This window comes from Protopterus annectens, chromosome 14.part0 (assembly GCF_019279795.1).
Source record: "Protopterus annectens isolate FY-2018-M chromosome 14.part0, PAN1.0, whole genome shotgun sequence".
NCBI classification, from domain to species: Eukaryota; Metazoa; Chordata; order Ceratodontiformes; family Protopteridae; genus Protopterus; species Protopterus annectens.
The window spans coordinates 294,903,711-294,921,404 of record NC_056748.1 but is presented as its reverse complement, the minus strand read 5'-3'; the positions used below and the strand labels follow the sequence as shown (position 1 = coordinate 294,921,404).

General features: G+C 39.3%; 1 protein-coding gene and 1 long non-coding RNA gene across 2 annotated transcripts in view; one reads left to right on the top strand and one right to left on the bottom strand.

The window, feature by feature from the left end:
• Nucleotides 1-17,694, top strand: part of GPR26 (G protein-coupled receptor 26) — a 492,189-nt gene that overhangs the window by 351,128 nt on the left and 123,367 nt on the right. The window lies entirely within an intron of this gene.
• Nucleotides 15,141-16,391, bottom strand: LOC122788959. The gene is made up of 2 exons (XR_006362755.1): nucleotides 16,245-16,391; nucleotides 15,141-15,619 (listed from the first exon to the last, which is right to left on the bottom strand). It is a non-coding gene; the product is annotated as an uncharacterized LOC122788959 (long non-coding RNA).

Here is a 17,694-nt window from a genome sequence, read left to right as displayed (position 1 = left end):
ATCCCTTATTAGACTAATCATTGAATACAATGCCCCATTTGGCATGTACTTGACCAGACACCTATAACAGCTGGAAAGGCCACAAAAAGATCCTAGGCCTTAAACACGTCTTACATGGACAGACTCAAGAAACTTCAGCTGTTCTCATTCTCTTATCGTCTACTTAGAGGTGATCTCTGCTTGATTTACAAAGCAATGTCTGACTCAGCCCTACTTGAAATCCTACACCTAAAGAAATCCCAGTCTCCCTGTGCCATACGCTCCAGAGGCCACAACCTCATTACCACAATTAACAGAACATGCTGGAGGGGACAGGTTCATTTCCCAAAGACTGCCCATACTCTGGAATAAGCTTCCTGTTCATGCCAGGCAGAGCACCTTGCTGCCCCTCTTCAAGAGGAATCTTGACAAGTGGATGGGTAACAAAGTTCACTCCAGGGATCACTCCAGTTGTCCTACTGGATAGGGGCACTGTGAACTAACATCAGGTGGCATGGTGCCTGGGCAATTTTAAAGGCTCCAGGGCCATTAGCCTAGTACACACCTATGAACCTATGAAGATAGGAAATGAAAATGTATGTACACTCCCAATACAAGTCAGTAAAATAACATTATGCACATATGTAGAGAGCATAGTACGTAGTGTTGCTTACACCTCCTGTGGCATTAAAGTATGACATCACCCCACATGATCGTATATAGTTGATGGTCACTCAAGGTTACATGTCAATGTAAATGAATGGTTGTGATATCAATATCAAGGATATGCTTACTGGAGAGTACACTTAGCAAAGATTGCATATACAATGGGGAGTATGTGCATACTCTGAAGATTTGCAAAATTACTTGCTTGAATATGACTGACATGTCACCTTAGCTCTCAACCAATCAGGAACATAGCACAGTCATGGACACTTAAAATATTACGACCATAAATCCGCCACATTGAAAGAATACGTGATTGTAACTTATTCTACATTTTCGTAGTAACAGATATGTACAACTCTAGTGACTCGCAATATTTTATAAGGAGAATTCACTACCCCTTCCAAAAAAATAACCAGTTTTTGGAGGGGTTTAGAGAGAAAGTGTTAACCCTGGAATTGTAAACACGGGCAATCCTGGCCAGCTGAGAGGTTTGCATGGCATATAAGCCACAATACCCACCTGCAAGGATCAAACCCATGCCATCAGTACTGTCACCAAGCTGTGTATTTACTGGGTGCAACACAGAAAGGCATATCACACAAGCATCTAGTCATACACCTTGAAGGGAAGTCTGCACTGTCAAATCCTAATTGGTATGCATCCCAGAGAACAGTTCCATATGGTCAACCAGATCCCTGCTTGACATAAAACACCACACTATTATGAGTGAATTGCCCACACACAGCTGGGTATTGCATGCATCTGCCACACGTAATAGCAATGGATGTTGTCTGAAATATCTGCAATTGATCTGTGAATTAAGAAGTGACCCATTATAATGAATGGTGCAGCAGGACGAAAGACTGATGGCAATGCATTAACTATGTCCATGTGCACAGAAATTACAGCAGTGCCAAGTCAAGTGCCAATGATCGAGGAGGCTGGCACTGTAATATTGTGTGCATACCAAACAATGCATGGAGCACCATCAGTCACCAGTACATGTCAAACCTCAATACATATGCCACATGTTCACTGTCCCTATGACATTGCAGTAAAAATGTAACACTGCCATGAAATCCTGGCATATATCCATATGTGTTCATGCAAACTGTCAAGTGGTAATACTGATGTGATGTAGTGGTATGTCCATGATGCAGTGCAGTCACACTATAGCTGTACCTATGATACAGTTGGACTTCAAGCTGTACATCACCTCTAAATAAAACCTTGGGTATGAATCCCATATGACACAGTGTAACTGTTAACTCAGTCATACAGCTCTACCTATTACACATCATCAAAGCAGTTGTACATCATATGCCTATATGTTTATAAGTGGAAATGTGTGAGTAACAGCCCTGACACCATATATGGACACATGACAACTGAGGTGGATGGGACTCATGCAGAACAGTTAAAGACAAAAATACCGACAGCCACGCAATGCTTCTGGGGATCACCTGTATTATCCTTTGAACAGCAGCACAATAATGCATACAATGAATTTACCAAATTTGCAAGTGAATCTCAAAATATCATATATTTGTGAATGTAACAGTATTACAACATGTAGATGAACTCAGGAATATGTGCCAATGTAATCAATATGACGTAATATTCTTTATGTCAAATAACATTTCTAGATGCTAGGTATACATGGGCAGTGTAGAATGTTGATATACTCTACTACAAGACCACATGCCTTAGTAAGGCAACAATATACATAGCATCACACGGCATCTCTAGTCCTCAGGAGGCATATTCCTACAACTGTTATAGAAGGAACATATCACCAAAATCAGCAGCAGGCATCAATACAGCAGCTGAAATAACAGACTGCAATACACATTTGTAGGGCTACAGTATATGCACACCTTAACAAAGCACATGAAGGTTGCAACAACAATGACATGTGCAATGTTCATGGGGTCATAGGACATTACTAGGCTAACTGCCAAGAGCACATACAATCCTAGCCATTATTATACAATGTAATCCCAAATTATTAGATCTAGGTGAAGAAAGATAGTAGAGGTATATGTGTATGTGCTGGATTTTATTACAGACTGCCTCTCTCCATATGTGACATGGGCACCACCCCATGATTGAATTAGTAATCACACATCCAGTGGTCTGGAGATGGCTTGTAGAGGATCATGATGTGTGTATGCATCTTTGAGATGATGACGTCCTCAGTGTTCCATAGAAAGGGTGTTATGTTGACATAGGGGGAAAAGGGGATGTTGATACAAGGGGCTATGTTAAAGGTTCTCCTAACTGGGAGTCAAATGAAGAGAGATTCAAAACATCATACAATGACCGTAATATATCACCGACCCACACTCAGAGGTTGACTGAAGTCAGATTCAAACTACATATTTGTCTAGGTATACCAGATGGATCTCGTACAACATAGGCCTAACACTACTGCAAATTTCTGATTTTATCATTATTAGAGGGCACTTTAGAGAGGATGACATCATCAATCTATGCTGAGAAGATGAGGTCTGGAAAGACTGTTTGACATAGCTGTGGACTTGTGACCCAGTGTAACATTGCCTCCAGATTGACAGTTGAATGAAGATACAAAAACACATGCAAATTCACTGCTATGAGACTAAAACCCCTACTTTCAAGTTACAGAACTTCAATAATGCAGTAAAGCTAGTGTCACCACAGAAGTCTGAACGTTACAGTGTCAGATTTCACTTTATAGAGGATGACATCATCAGTGTATGCTGAGAAAAAGTTGTTTGTGAGGAGTGCCTGGCAGAGGTGCGGGCTCCTATCCCAGTGTAAAATTATCTCCAGACTAATAGTTGAAGAAAGAAGCACACACAAGTTGATTGCTGTGAGACTAAACTCCAATATACATATGAACACAGAGAACACAGTACTTAATGCTAGTGCTACTCCGAACATCTGAATTTAACACTGTCTGAGTGCACTTTAGAGGACGACATCATCAGCATATGCTGAGAAGAGGATGTTGGGAGGACTGCATGTAATTGTTGAGGAGTCATGTAGCAGTATCTTCTGAATGCAACTTGAACGAGGGCAGCAAGACCTGGACTCATGCTCATCTGACCACATACATGCACTCAGACAGATACACATACACACACACATACACATATATGCATGTACGCACACACACACATACAAACAAGATGATAGCTGTGAGATCACATCACCTATCTATCTAGTTTCACAAGCTAGAGAACACACTACTTAACGCTCATACTAAGACAGAAATCTGATTTTAACAGTGTCAGAGTGCACTTTATAGAGAATGACATCATCATCATTATCATCGTGTTGCAGGGAACATATACTGTTATGAGACCTGGGTGCAAAGCCAGGATTTGTGACAAGATTGTGTAATCACAATTTACAAAAGTACTTATAAATACACTCTGCAACCTAGGTGAAATGAGCTTTCTTGAATGCATATTGCAGAAGTGAGACAGGCATGTACCTGTTTTTCAGGATGTTATGTGGATCACACACACACACACACACACACACACACACACACACACACACACACACACACACACACACACACATAAACAAATGGAAACACCAATAGTGCAAGGATAGAGTTATGTGTCTTCATATTCAGATGAATGTATGGCCACATTAATATAAGTTGCTGACAATATCGATGGGATATGATAATGGATGACCAATGTCCACTGTCACTATAAACCCAAACTAAATGTGACAATGCAGTTAGGCTAGGTAATTCGGGACTCTGTTTGACAATGGCCTAAGTACTGATATATCTTTTGCAAGTGCAATGCTGCAGGGCAAAATGAATATCAGAAAGGATGCGTTCAGTCAAGTACATGTCACTGCCCTTCTCTTGTGTTTATGAATGCATTTCCATGTATTGGAAGAGTACAGCCTAGTAACCAGAGTTATACATGCTGTAGTCCTCTTCACAAAGCGTATCACTGAGAAGCTGATTTGTGCAGATGATGGCAAAGTATTAGCGCATGCATGATTCCATTTTCAGGAACTCAACTTAGATTTTTGATGTAGCACTGTCCACTGGTGCTCATTAGCGAGCTATGCATAAATAGGGACACACACAGTAGTTGACATGATTGGCGTTAACTGCAAAATATATCTGTTTGTTGTTAATGTTTTGTGTGTCAGCCTTGCAAGATATGTTATGGGAGAAATTGCTGGCAACTAGTATGTTGGTCATGCTGTAGTCTATTTTTGAAATGTTGAGGTCAAAGTTTTCTTACATACATTACTGTTGGCCTTGCCTTCCCTTCCCTGTTTGCATGACATTAAGCACCAAGCAAATGCATTTCCCTGGTTAAGGAAAACAGTGAAAAAGTTAATGTGGTATGCCTTCCTATGTGTAAACAGGCTCAGTGGTGATGCTCATCTGTCAGCACTCTGGACAGTACCGAATGCACAAAATACACCTGTTGCCTGGCTTTCTCTATGGCACAGGGTATAAGATAGTGATCTCCTTGTCAAAGCCCAGGTGAGCCAGGGTTTAAATTCGGATCTATATTACAAGATCGAAACTTTTATTAATCAAATAACTAAAAAATGATTTTGTAATAAATAGCGAAACCTGAAAATCTTGAATGGCCAATTTAACCCAGGGAAACACTTTCCTTGGCCACATCAAAAAATTTAATCACAAATTAAGTGGGGGGCTTTGCCCACCACAACCCTCCTAATTAAATATACCAACTATGAGATCTTTCTAAATTGGTGAAAAGGGCATAATCCACATAGCGGCCAAGGGAAGTGCTTCCCTGGGTTAAATTGGCCATTTGAGATATTTAGGCTTCAATATTACAAGGTTGATCTTTAGTTATTCAATTAACTAAAGTTTCGATCTTGTAATACAGACCCTTAAATTCAGATGATTGCGTTTTTTTTAACAAATGGTGTCAGGATGTCATTAGCTGTTTAAATATGATCAGGTCTGCAAACCTAACAGTATGTGTCTTCTCCAAATTATATCAGTAATGTCTATCTCAATGCACTTCTACAACTAATAGCTATTTTGCAGGCCTCACTGCAAAGCACAAGTTAATTGTATGTACAGCTTGCTACAAATGACAAGGGGTGGTGCATCTTTTCAAATGATTAGTATAACTGTACAGATACGCTAACTATTTGTGTAAGGCCGAATATCCTGGAAACTGGGTGCAGTATGCTTCTAGACAGTAAGGGCAGTTTCCACATCATATTAGATGAACATTTCATCCATTATTCTACTAAAGATGTTGCAGTATATTCTGAGGAGAGAAGCTGATGACATACACAAGGGCTGTAGAGGATGTAGGAAGTACTATCCTGGCCCATTCATGTACATCCTAAAGTTGTGTTGGCATGATGTGTCTTCTCAATCAGAATATTTCCTGCTATGTACCATAAATTGTATGAGGCAAGGATGGAAGAAATATAGAGTGGCAACATACCTCTCAACCATACTGAATTCTTTGTTATTTACTAGTTTTGTGGTCAAAACAAATGGGGTGTCATGAATTCCCGAATGCCCCCCTTCATTTTGATTTTTTTCCAACAACTTCATGGCTGACTTCACCACGCATTGTATACAGGGACGTCAGCTTCTTGAGATAGACCGCTCAACCTCCCAGAGTCCCACTGTAACCACAATAGCTGCTATCCGATTGTATTTTATTTAGTTAGTTATTTTCCCAACAGGAGAGAGAATGCACTATGCACACACAGTTTAATTAATTTAATTCTGTCAGTTTGTGCATGTGATCAAAGGCCATGATGTTTATTATTCTGTCAGGTCTCCATCTACTAGCTATTGCAGCAATGTACTTTACACCCATTGTAATACATAATTTATAAGCTTGCATTAGCAATGCTGTTTCCTACAGAACTACTTGAGTAGTCCTTTAAATGCATGATGTCTGTGTGTAAACGCAGCACAGGTGATCTGTAGCTCTCCCTCTTTTCACCCCTCCCCCTTTTTTACTGAATGCCCAGCAGCTCTCAGCACTAGAATCAACCTGTTTAAATACTGGTATTCTAACCTGAGTCACAAACCTTACCAGGATTATTTAAATTCTCACTCCTCGACAAGAACATTCGGGGGAAAAAAATCTGAAGCAATGATGGAGAGAGAGAAATGCAAGCTTTCACCTCAATAATGGACAAACTTGTTAAAATGAGTGTAAGTTTGTTTTGTAACTACATGCCACATATGTACAGAACATGTTGTATAGGCAGATTGTAAAAATAGTTGGTCTGGAGGGAGTAAATTAAGTTGGTACCGGATTGCATAGAATAATGTTGAGAGGGAGCTAAATGCAGCACGGAGATTGGATAAGAAGGTAGGAATATCTTGGATGAAATATTTATGGACAATGCACTGTGTGTGATCTCTCTCTCTCCCTCTCTCTGTCACACACACACACACACACACACACAAAACCACCTTAGTTAGACTCATCAGTTAGCTAACCGTTAGTATAGTAATTACTGGACCAAACAATACTATACAAAGGTCATTACAAGTGGCATGATGCAGTGTTTATAAGATGAAATCCAACCTGTTGAAAGAGCACTGAACTATCAGCATTAATTTGTTCCGAGCTGCTTGTCTTTAAGCAGCATGATGACAACACCTGTTTCTGTAACAAATAATCACGTAATGCTTCTGCATACATTTACAAACACTCTTGCAACTGTAATTTTCTTTTGTAATTGGTACTGGGAGATCTTCTGAAGAGGGGCATTCAAATACACACACACACAGAACCTAAGTTGTACATACAATACTCCCACCTTTCAGATAAAAAGCAGGCAGGCTAGAAGGTTCTTGTGGAAAAAGCTGATTCAGCTGTAGAAAAAAAATTACTGCAGCCAGTGACAAACATATGGGTAATGTCTGACAAAACGCAACCATCTATTAAAGGAACTCACTAATGAACAGCATGCAATGGAAAGTACTTTATCGCCATGACCACTACTTCCCAGATTGCTCTATACAGTTAATGCCTACCATGATGATACAAGATACCATAATGCCAGTTTAACAAATAATGCTCTCTTCTAAAACAAAATACAATTTATTGCAAAATTAGTGGTCTTCCTTTATTTAAATCAAGATTATCTTGATACAACAGACGACAATTCTAGCCACTTATACTGACCACTGGTGTCGCCAGAATTTACATTCTGCCCATCCCTATACACCTGGAGGCCAGCAACATTGCACTTTAGATTTAGGAGATGATGATGACTAGAAGCTTTCATTTGGTCACTATACAAAGTGCAAGCATGTTTTTAAAGTACAGCATTGGAAACCACACAGGTGTCCTTGTCTGGCATAGAGGACAAACTAGATGAGTAAGGGTGTAACATTGCACCTTATCTTAGCACTCTATGACTCTGATGAAAGCACAAGCAGGTAGATTTTTAAGATTAGCATTCAACTTATTTGGTAAACTGAACTTTCTCATAACAGAATGAAACAGAGACAGGCATGAGGCATTTATTATCCACTGCTGGCCATGCTTTAAGTGGTCAATTATGGCGTAAGTCATGTACTGAGAAGTTTGTATGCTTGGGGCAATGCATATACCTCTCAACCTCTTAGAGCAAGAAATCTGGACAAAGACACAAAAATAGGGACTGGAGGCACAATGTTTAAATATTACTCTTACAAACTTAGAAAGTTGATAGAATAACAGGTTTCCCATTAGCATGCATTTTCTGAAGAGTATGAAGTCTGAAACTCAAATGTCTGTCATTATTTTCTAACTTCAGTCTTTAATGATTTGACATTAATTTGCCAGAAAAAAAACAAACATTTTATGAAAAATGGACCGCCAATATGAGGCAAAAATCTGGACATTCTGTGAAAATCTGTACAGTTGAGAGGTATAATATATCCACCCAATACCCCAGTTACGAGTTACAAAGGGACTTCAAATCCAAGAAGCTCTGGAATCACTGTATTTGTGCTGCATGCTTCAGTTGTTGGCTATGTATGTATGTGATAGTCTGATAAGTGTCTGGTGGTCCTAAGCCACACTCCTCCGTCCCCACCCCATCCCACTCTCATCTGCTAGCAATCCTCTGCATCAGCTTAGCCATAGAGCCCCATCTCATAGATTTTCATGCAACTGGTGGTGGTGATGATGTGAAATGAATGTGTTGCTATTTTGGCAGCATTAATAGTAAGGGGCTGTGTGTGTCTAAAGCTATTTTTGGAAACTTGCAGTAGGGCAGAGAGGGAGGATGATGATGATCGGTGTAAGGATCTGGAGGAGATGAAGCACAGAATGATGCCTAGTAATAAAATATTAGCCAATAAACCCAGGAGTGGAAAAACAGTGAAAGTGGTTGTCAGATGCCGACCCATGACATGCATTATTTAGAGGAAGAAAATTAACTTTTGGAAAAGGAGAAAGCAACTATTCAGGATTACAAATCCTTAGTGGCTGAGGAGATACTGACATTACTGCATGAAATCATGAAAAACAGAAGATGATAGAAGATCTACAAAAAGATCAAGAAGCCACTGAGCTGCTGGCATCTAAGTGCAAGGTAAAGAACTTCAGTGTTTAAGGCATTAGTGTATCACTTAACAGTTATGAAACAGCATTTCTTTGTATATTTTTGTTTCACGATTCTGTTTAAGCACTGATATTATGCTCCATTTTATGCTAATGTCCTTGTTAATGTGATGCAGGCATACGTATCATTAGTATTACTGCATTTAAGGCAAGTGGCCTAAGGATGAGTGCGGAGTATCCACTTTGGGTTGTAATGGGCATTTTTTAGGCTGCTAAGTCAAACTTTCAACAGCTACACTATTGTAGAATATGTACTAACTTTATTTAATCATTGTTATTCAAGCTATGTTTTGCAAGTGTACAATTGTGTGTGCATGTGAATGCTTGAACTACATGTGTGTGTGTGTGTGTGTGTGTGTGTGTGTACGCGCGTGCACTCACAAGTGTGCTGTATATCTCTGTTTGCTTTGCGATGTGATCAGTACAGCAGCTGATAGATGGACTGGACTGCTTTAAATGAAAGTGAAGTACACACTAAGGTGTTTAAATGTCTATTTATATTCATATGCTACCTGTTAAAATCGTTGCATTTGGTCTTATATGCTATTAATAGATTTGCTTGTCATGTTACTTGTGTACATACATCATAGTACATTGTCAAACATTATTAGAGCAGTTAACTTCAGAAAAGAGTCATGGATAATCTCGGTGGAGCCAAATGTAGTTTGTTTGTTTGCAGATCTGTTGCTGTATATGCTGAGTTTTGCATTATTTAATATTAATGTAGAAGCAAGGAATTAATTTTATTTTTATAAAAGAAAATTGTATTTTAGTTTTACACAAGTTCAAAGTTTGATGTCAGTTTGAATCTTAATATAGACAAAACACTGCTGTTCTGGTTATATTTTGTGTCTGTCTGTTATTCAATTTGCATTTAAAAGATGGTACCCATAAATCAAGGGGAGGGGTGGGGTTAAGTAATTATGTATGCAAATTTGTTAATTGGTGTACAGAGCTTTGGCCAGTTGTACCTACTTTTCATGGGCCTTTAGTTTGTCCAGATTTTTGATGATTCTAGGTTGAGAGGTAATAGTGGCAATTATTAATATATCCATATGCATCTGTTGGAAGAAGGTGTGAGGTACCTAAAATAGAGTGGCACCATGTGTATATTGATGTTTGGGAATTTTAACAATTGCAGCCCACATTACAGTTTCCTTGACAGGCACACAAATCATAGTTATTTAGAAGAAGTAGAAAGATAACGAACAGGCACATTGTAAAGGGACCTCTGAAAATGGACCTTAAGAGCATCTCCTACTGGTGAGATATAATCCTTGACAAGATGCAGATGTACATTTACACAGCAGATCATCACCTAAACAAGACAATACAGCAGATTTTGAAGCCTTTCACGTTGCAGGAGCATTGGTAACCTATTGAATCAAGGTAAACTGTTCTTACTATCAATCAGCAGAGTTATGAAAATATATAGAAACCATGAGATGACACGTACATCCATCAGCCTAATAGATACACACACATAAAGAAGGGTGGGAGTGAAGGGGTGAATACAACTAGAGATGGACTTGCACAATGTTTGGTGTAATGGGACATTCAGGGGCATGTTTTTTGGTGTGTTCTCATTATTAGCCTGCCATACTCTGTAGTATGAAGTTACTGATACAGAAGTAAAGAAGGGTTAGGAGAGGGACAACAGGCGTACGACAAACAGAAGAAGGTTAGGTAAATATCTCATAGTTGTGGGAATGCATGTCACTTCAAATACTTTTTCTGGCCAGTATTCAATACATCTCCATAAGAACTCATAACTGTAGCAAATGTTAAGATGTGGATGATTAAACATAAGATAAACATATAACTTCAGGCTAAGAAATGATGTGAGATGCATCTGGAATCGAACCCTTTATGCTATAGACAAAAAAAAAAACTTCAGTCAAGTGATTTATGTTACTAGTCCACATAGAAAGTTACAATTTATTACATTCATCAGTCTAAGAACTGTCAAAGTAACAAAGTAACTGTTTCAAAGTAGTGCCTTTACTCTTCATTAACTCTGTATTCCTATACATCAGCATGTTTCGGTAGTACTGGACATAAACGCATTAGTGGAGCCAGGTAGTGCATTTAGTCTTCATTAACTCTGTATTCCTATACATCAGCATGTTTAGGTAGTGCTGGACATAAACGCATTAGTGGAGCCAGGTAGTGCATTTAGTCTTCATTAACTCTGTATTCCTATACATCAGCATGTTTAGGTAGTACTGGACATAACCGGATTAGTGTGGTCAGGTAGTGCATTTAGTCTTCATTAACTCTGTATTCCTATACATCAGCATGTTTAGGTAGTACTGGACATAACCAGATTAGTGTGGTCAGGTAGTGCATTTAGTCTTCATTAACTCTGTATTCCTATACATCAGCATGTTTAGGTAGTACTGGACATAAACGCATTAGTGGAGCCAGGTAGTGCATTTAGTCTTCATTAACTCTGTATTCCTATACATCAGCATGTTTAGGTAGTACTGGACATAACCGGATTAGTGTGGTCAGGTAGTGCATTTAGTCTTCATTAACTCTGTATTCCTATACATCAGCATGTTTAGGTAGTACTGGACATAACCAGATTAGTGTGCTCAGGTAGTGCCTTTACTCTTCATTAACTCTGTATTCCTATACATCAGCATGTTTAGGTAGTACTGGACATAAACGTATTAGTGGAGCCAGGTAGTGCATTTAGTCTTCATTAACTCTGTATTCCTATACATCAGCATGTTTCGGTAGTACTGGACATAAACGCATTAGTGGAGCCAGGTAGTGCATTTAGTCTTCATTAACTCTGTATTCCTATACATCAGCATGCTTAGGTAGTACTGGACATAACCGGATTAGTGTGCTCAGGTAGTGCCTTTACTCTTCATTAACTCTGTATTCCTATACATCAGCATGCTTAGGTAGTACTGGACATAACCGGATTAGTGTGCTCAGGTAGTGCCTTTACTCTTCATTAACTCTGTATTCCTATACATCAGCATGTTTCGGTAGTACTGGACATAAACGCATTAGTGGAGCCAGGTAGTGCATTTAGTCTTCATTAACTCTGTATTCCTATACATCAGCATGTTTAGGTAGTACTGGACATAACCAGATTAGTGTGGTCAGGTAGTGCCTTTACTCTTCATTAACTCTGTATTCCTATACATCAGCATGTTTAGGTAGTACTGGACATAAACGCATTAGTGGAGCCAGGTAGTGCATTTAGTCTTCATTAACTCTGTATTTCTATACATCAGCATGTTTCGGTAGTACTGGACATAACCAGATTAGTGTGGTCAGGTAGTGCCTTTACTCTTCATTAACTCTGTATTCCTATACATCAGCATGTTTAGGTAGTACTGGACATAAACGCATTAGTGGAGCCAGGTAGTGCATTTAGTCTTCATTAACTCTGTATTCCTATACATCAGCATGTTTAGGTAGTGCTGGGCATAACCAGATTAGTGTGGCCAGGCAGTGCCTTTACTCTTCATTAACTCTGTATTCCTATACATCAGCATGTTTAGGTAGTGCTGGGCATAACCAGATTAGTGTGGCCAGGTAGTGCCTTTACTCTTCATTAACTCTGTATTCCTATACATCAGCATGTTTCGGTAGTACTGGACATAAACGCATTAGTGGAGCCAGGTAGTGAATTTAGTCTTCATTAACTCTGTATTCCTATACATCAGCATGTTTAGGTAGTACTGGACATAACCAGATTAGTGTGGTCAGGTAGTGCCTTTACTCTTCATTAACTCTGTATTCCTATACATCAGCATGTTTCGGTAGTACTGGACATAAACGCATTAGTGGAGCCAGGTAGTGCATTTAGTCTTCATTAACTCTGTATTCCTATACATCAGCATGTTTCGGTAGTACTGGACATAAACGCATTAGTGGAGCCAGGTAGTGCTTTTAGTCTTCATTAACTCTGTATTCCTATACATCAGCATGTTTAGGTAGTGCTGGGCATAACCAGATTAGTGTGGCCAGGTAGTGCCTTTACTCTTCATTAACTCTGTATTCCTATACATCAGCATGTTTCGGTAGTACTGGACATAAACGCATTAGTGGAGCCAGGTAGTGCATTTAGTCTTCATTAACTCTGTATTCCTATACATCAGCATGTTTAGGTAGTACTGGACATAACCAGATTAGTGTGGTCAGGTAGTGCCTTTACTCTTCATTAACTCTGTATTCCTATACATCAGCATGTTTAGGTAGTACTGGACATAAACGCATTAGTGGAGCCAGGTAGTGCATTTAGTCTTCATTAACTCTGTATTCCTATACATCAACATGTTTAGGTAGTACTGGACATAACCAGATTAGTGTGGCCAGGTAGTGCCTTTACTCTTCATTAACTCTGTATTCCTATACATCAGCATGTTTAGGTAGTGCTGGGCATAACCGGATTAGTGTGGCCAGGTAGTGCATTTACTCTTCATTAACTATGTATTCCTATACATCAGCATGTTTAGGTAGTACTGGACATAACCGGATTAGTGTGGCCAGGTAGTGCCTTTACTCTTCATTAACTCTGTATTCCTATACATCAGCATGTTTAGGTAGTACTGGACATAACCGGATTAGTGCGGCCAGGTAATGCCTTTACTCTTCATTAACTCTGTATTCCTATACATCAGCATGTTTAGGTAGTGCTGGGCATAACCAGATTAGTGTGGCCAGTGGCAAAAACTCACCAGGTGTTGCCATAAGACTTAAACACCTATTTATGGCTTGGCATTGGTGCACAATGCTAAATTGAGTGCATATGCAGAGGACAAAAACTGAAGGCTTTTTTGTGGGTCATTTCTGGCCATATATGTTGTGTGTGATTCTATTTTTTGACCAGGTTGAATGCATGAAAATGGAGAAGTGGTGAAATGGGGGAGGGGTTAAGCAGAGGGAAGAAAAAATGGGAAGCAATACAGGCATTTGCAGTAGGGGATTATGATAGAACCATAGATATGCACTTCGTCAGTACAGTAATTTGGACATGTAGACAAAATTTGATGAATTTGAACTGTCACCAGAGCATGGGTGGGTGACAACAATGCAATGATGTTGTAGAGCCAACTGGTACAAATCAAGTGTGTTAAGAAGACACATATGTGAAGTGGAGAGCCATGTATGGGACATTTGGGACAGGTGCCCATTTTATTTTTAAAGGAAGAATGTTGGGGAAAGGATGTATGAATAGGAGGGTCAGGTAGGTAGGTAGGATAGGTGAGAAAGCAGGTGCAGACAAAAAGAACATACAAGACAGACACAGGGGTGGTGATGGACACAAAAAGTTTGGGGGGGGCACCATGACTGGGGATAGGTAGTGGACATCAGAGGCATATGCCCATCAATCATGGGAGCAGAGAGAATCTAATCCATACCATTAGAACTGTCATCACTGTCTACTTCCTCACTTGTCTGTGACACTACTTGATATGGGAGTCTCTTTTCAAATTTTGGGAGCAACTTCTCCATTTAACTGATGTGGAAACCAAGGCCACTCTCTATTAGATCATGCACCATCCCTGGTAGCTCCTGGTAGGTAATATAATCACCATCTCCACCAAAACTGTGGAGAGTACCATTGCTCCAGCTGGGGTAGTGCTACCTGGCAAGGATGGACCATGTAGGGCAGGGGGTTGTGGAGGCAGTACAGCCAGGTTGCTTCTCCAATGTGTTGGGTGTTGGTGCAGCACCTGGTGGAGGGTTGACAGGCTGAGCTGAAATTGTTGGCCCACCTCCCTGTGCTGAAATGCATTTGGTTTGTTGGCAGAAAGGTATGATATCAGAACAGTGTAAATTCAGGTAACCCTTCCCCCCAAAAAGTGAAAGATAAGGGGTGGGTGAGACAAAAAAGAGAGAGATGATTAGAACCACAATGTCACATTCATTTTCTACTGCAATAAATAGCCATTTATTATTATCCTTGCTATAGAGCCTTCACACTCCCAAAAAGGATTGTGAATTGTTACAAGTAATCCTTGGAATGTGCACATATTCCATAAATACCTTTAACGATACTATAGAGTAAGTTAATAATATGGCATTAAGGCCAATACTGCTGCATTGTAACTTTAAAAATCATGGTTGGTAAGTGTAGCTCTATAGGTTAGTTGTGGGAATTGAACCCATATAATCTGAAACACATTACTATACTTGTCTAATACAGTTACTAGCAGCTATAGCAGAAAGCATGCACGCTTGTGTTACAGTTAAGGTATGCATGATGAAGTTTCTGTTGATCTATGGAATCACAATAATTACTACAATCAGGATCCCTTGCGCTGTAGACATGTCCCTTGGCTCTCTAAGTTATGCCATTCTCTCAGCATGTGCCTCCCTGTTAGCGTTGATTTTCTCTGTAGCTGTAAAATAGAGAATGAGAGAAGAAAAGACATGAAAGCATTATGCCTACCAGTCTTGGCTATCTACGGCATTCCATATAATTTCAAGTTGCTTGATCTGTATACTTACACAACTTGCGGTGTTAGCAGTTTTAAACTCATCCAACTACTGGTTGAGTTATGCCTGCTTGCACATCTTAAGGTCACTGCATTGGTGCCTATACTGTTCCACTTTGTGTAATATGCCAGTCGTACTAAAGACAGCCTTGGCCGGGCTGTTCCAACCCTCAGCCTTATACTGAGACCCAGTATAGTCCCCCTCCAGCAGCCTATGACTGTAGCACTTTATGAGGAGTGCAACACATATTTTGGACTCCTTCATCTCTCATCTATTTGCCTTGTATTTGGCACCATCGTTCCTATCTCCTACCATGTCTGCAAAGCTCCTCCAACAGTAGCAATGGTTTGCAGCCAAATTGTGATTTCCCATTTTTGACCAGTGCATAAACATGCATAAACATGCACAACCATGCCAACGCATTTGTGTGATAGCAATCAAAGAGAAACATTGCCAAAAAGGAAGAGAGTTTATGAACAGCAGTGATGATGTGAAAGTTTGAAGTGATTTTTAGTTGTGCTACTATACCTTGTCACACTTTGTCCACTAGTCAACACTGAAATGCTCAACAGCTTGACTTTTAAGCCTTGACTTTGGAGGGATCACGGGGATGACTTGGTACATGTTTTGTTAGGACTTACACACTGTTAAAAGTAATTTGTACAAGGCGGAATTCAAACCTAAGTAAAAAGGAATACATGCATTACTACACAGGTAATTATTCCTTATTGTTACACAAGAACTGTTTCTTAACCACGATCATTAAAGATATACAACTTAGAGAGTCACTTGTGCTCTACTTCAATTAGGCCTGTATGTGTGTGACATTAAAAGGTCCTGGCTGTGATGCATGACTAATGTCTGACAATATACTGGAAAAGGACAGAGTTGCATGAATTTAGGAATAGGGTTTGGAGTTATGATACATACAGTACCTTTTACAGATATAATTGGGTTATTGGAGGGGTCTATATGATTGCCAGTAAACTACCATGTCCATAGCAGATATTCAACTGCATTTGCATTAAATATTCTTCATCATACTAAACTAACTATATTTATAATCAACTGGGGTTTACATGTCAGCTATGACACCAACAAAAGTATATGTATGTAAGCAGTAATGATACCTTCTTGTCAATAAACCTGCTATATGTAGCTATTGATATGTGGTATTCCCCTAGCCTGTAGGTATATTTTCCACACTCTGTACTGTCCATAGTGCTGATGGCCATGCATCGCCACTAGCAGTGTACCATGTTTGCCCTCAGGTAGGTAATGCAAAAATGGAAAAGGCAATAGTGAACACATATTACCTGTGTAAATACTCACTATGAGCCCCCTTACTAAAAATATCTACTGTGGGACTTGAACCCTGCTTTACCTTTATTCTCTCTGTTTTAACTCAATATTTATACCTTGTGCCACACAGTCAGCTAAGAGGTGGAATTTCACTGACTGCCACGCAATGCTGCTAACCACGACTGAAGTTAAATTTTTCACTTTTTCCTTTAGTAGTGAACCATGTTTGTGCTTTGACATGTGCTGCATATATTGTAAAGGCCAAAAACATCTATATATATATATACATACACACACACATTATATATATATATATATATATATATATATATATATATGTACACACACACACATATATATATATATATATATATATATATATATATATATATATATATATGGGTCTACTTTACATGATCGAACTCAAATGTTCGACTTTCATATGGCCGAGACCATATGATCGAACATTTAAAAGATCAACCATTTAAAGTAAACAGCATAACACACCAAAAAAAAAAAATAACACTGTTTAGCAGGGGTCAAGCCCTTCTGCACCCCCCACAACCCCCGCTACTTAAATATACCAACTCCGAGATCGCACTACATTGTGGTAATGGGAAATCTTCCTGTTCCTCACTGTATGTAGATCTCCATTCAGATCAGTTGAGCTTTTAAA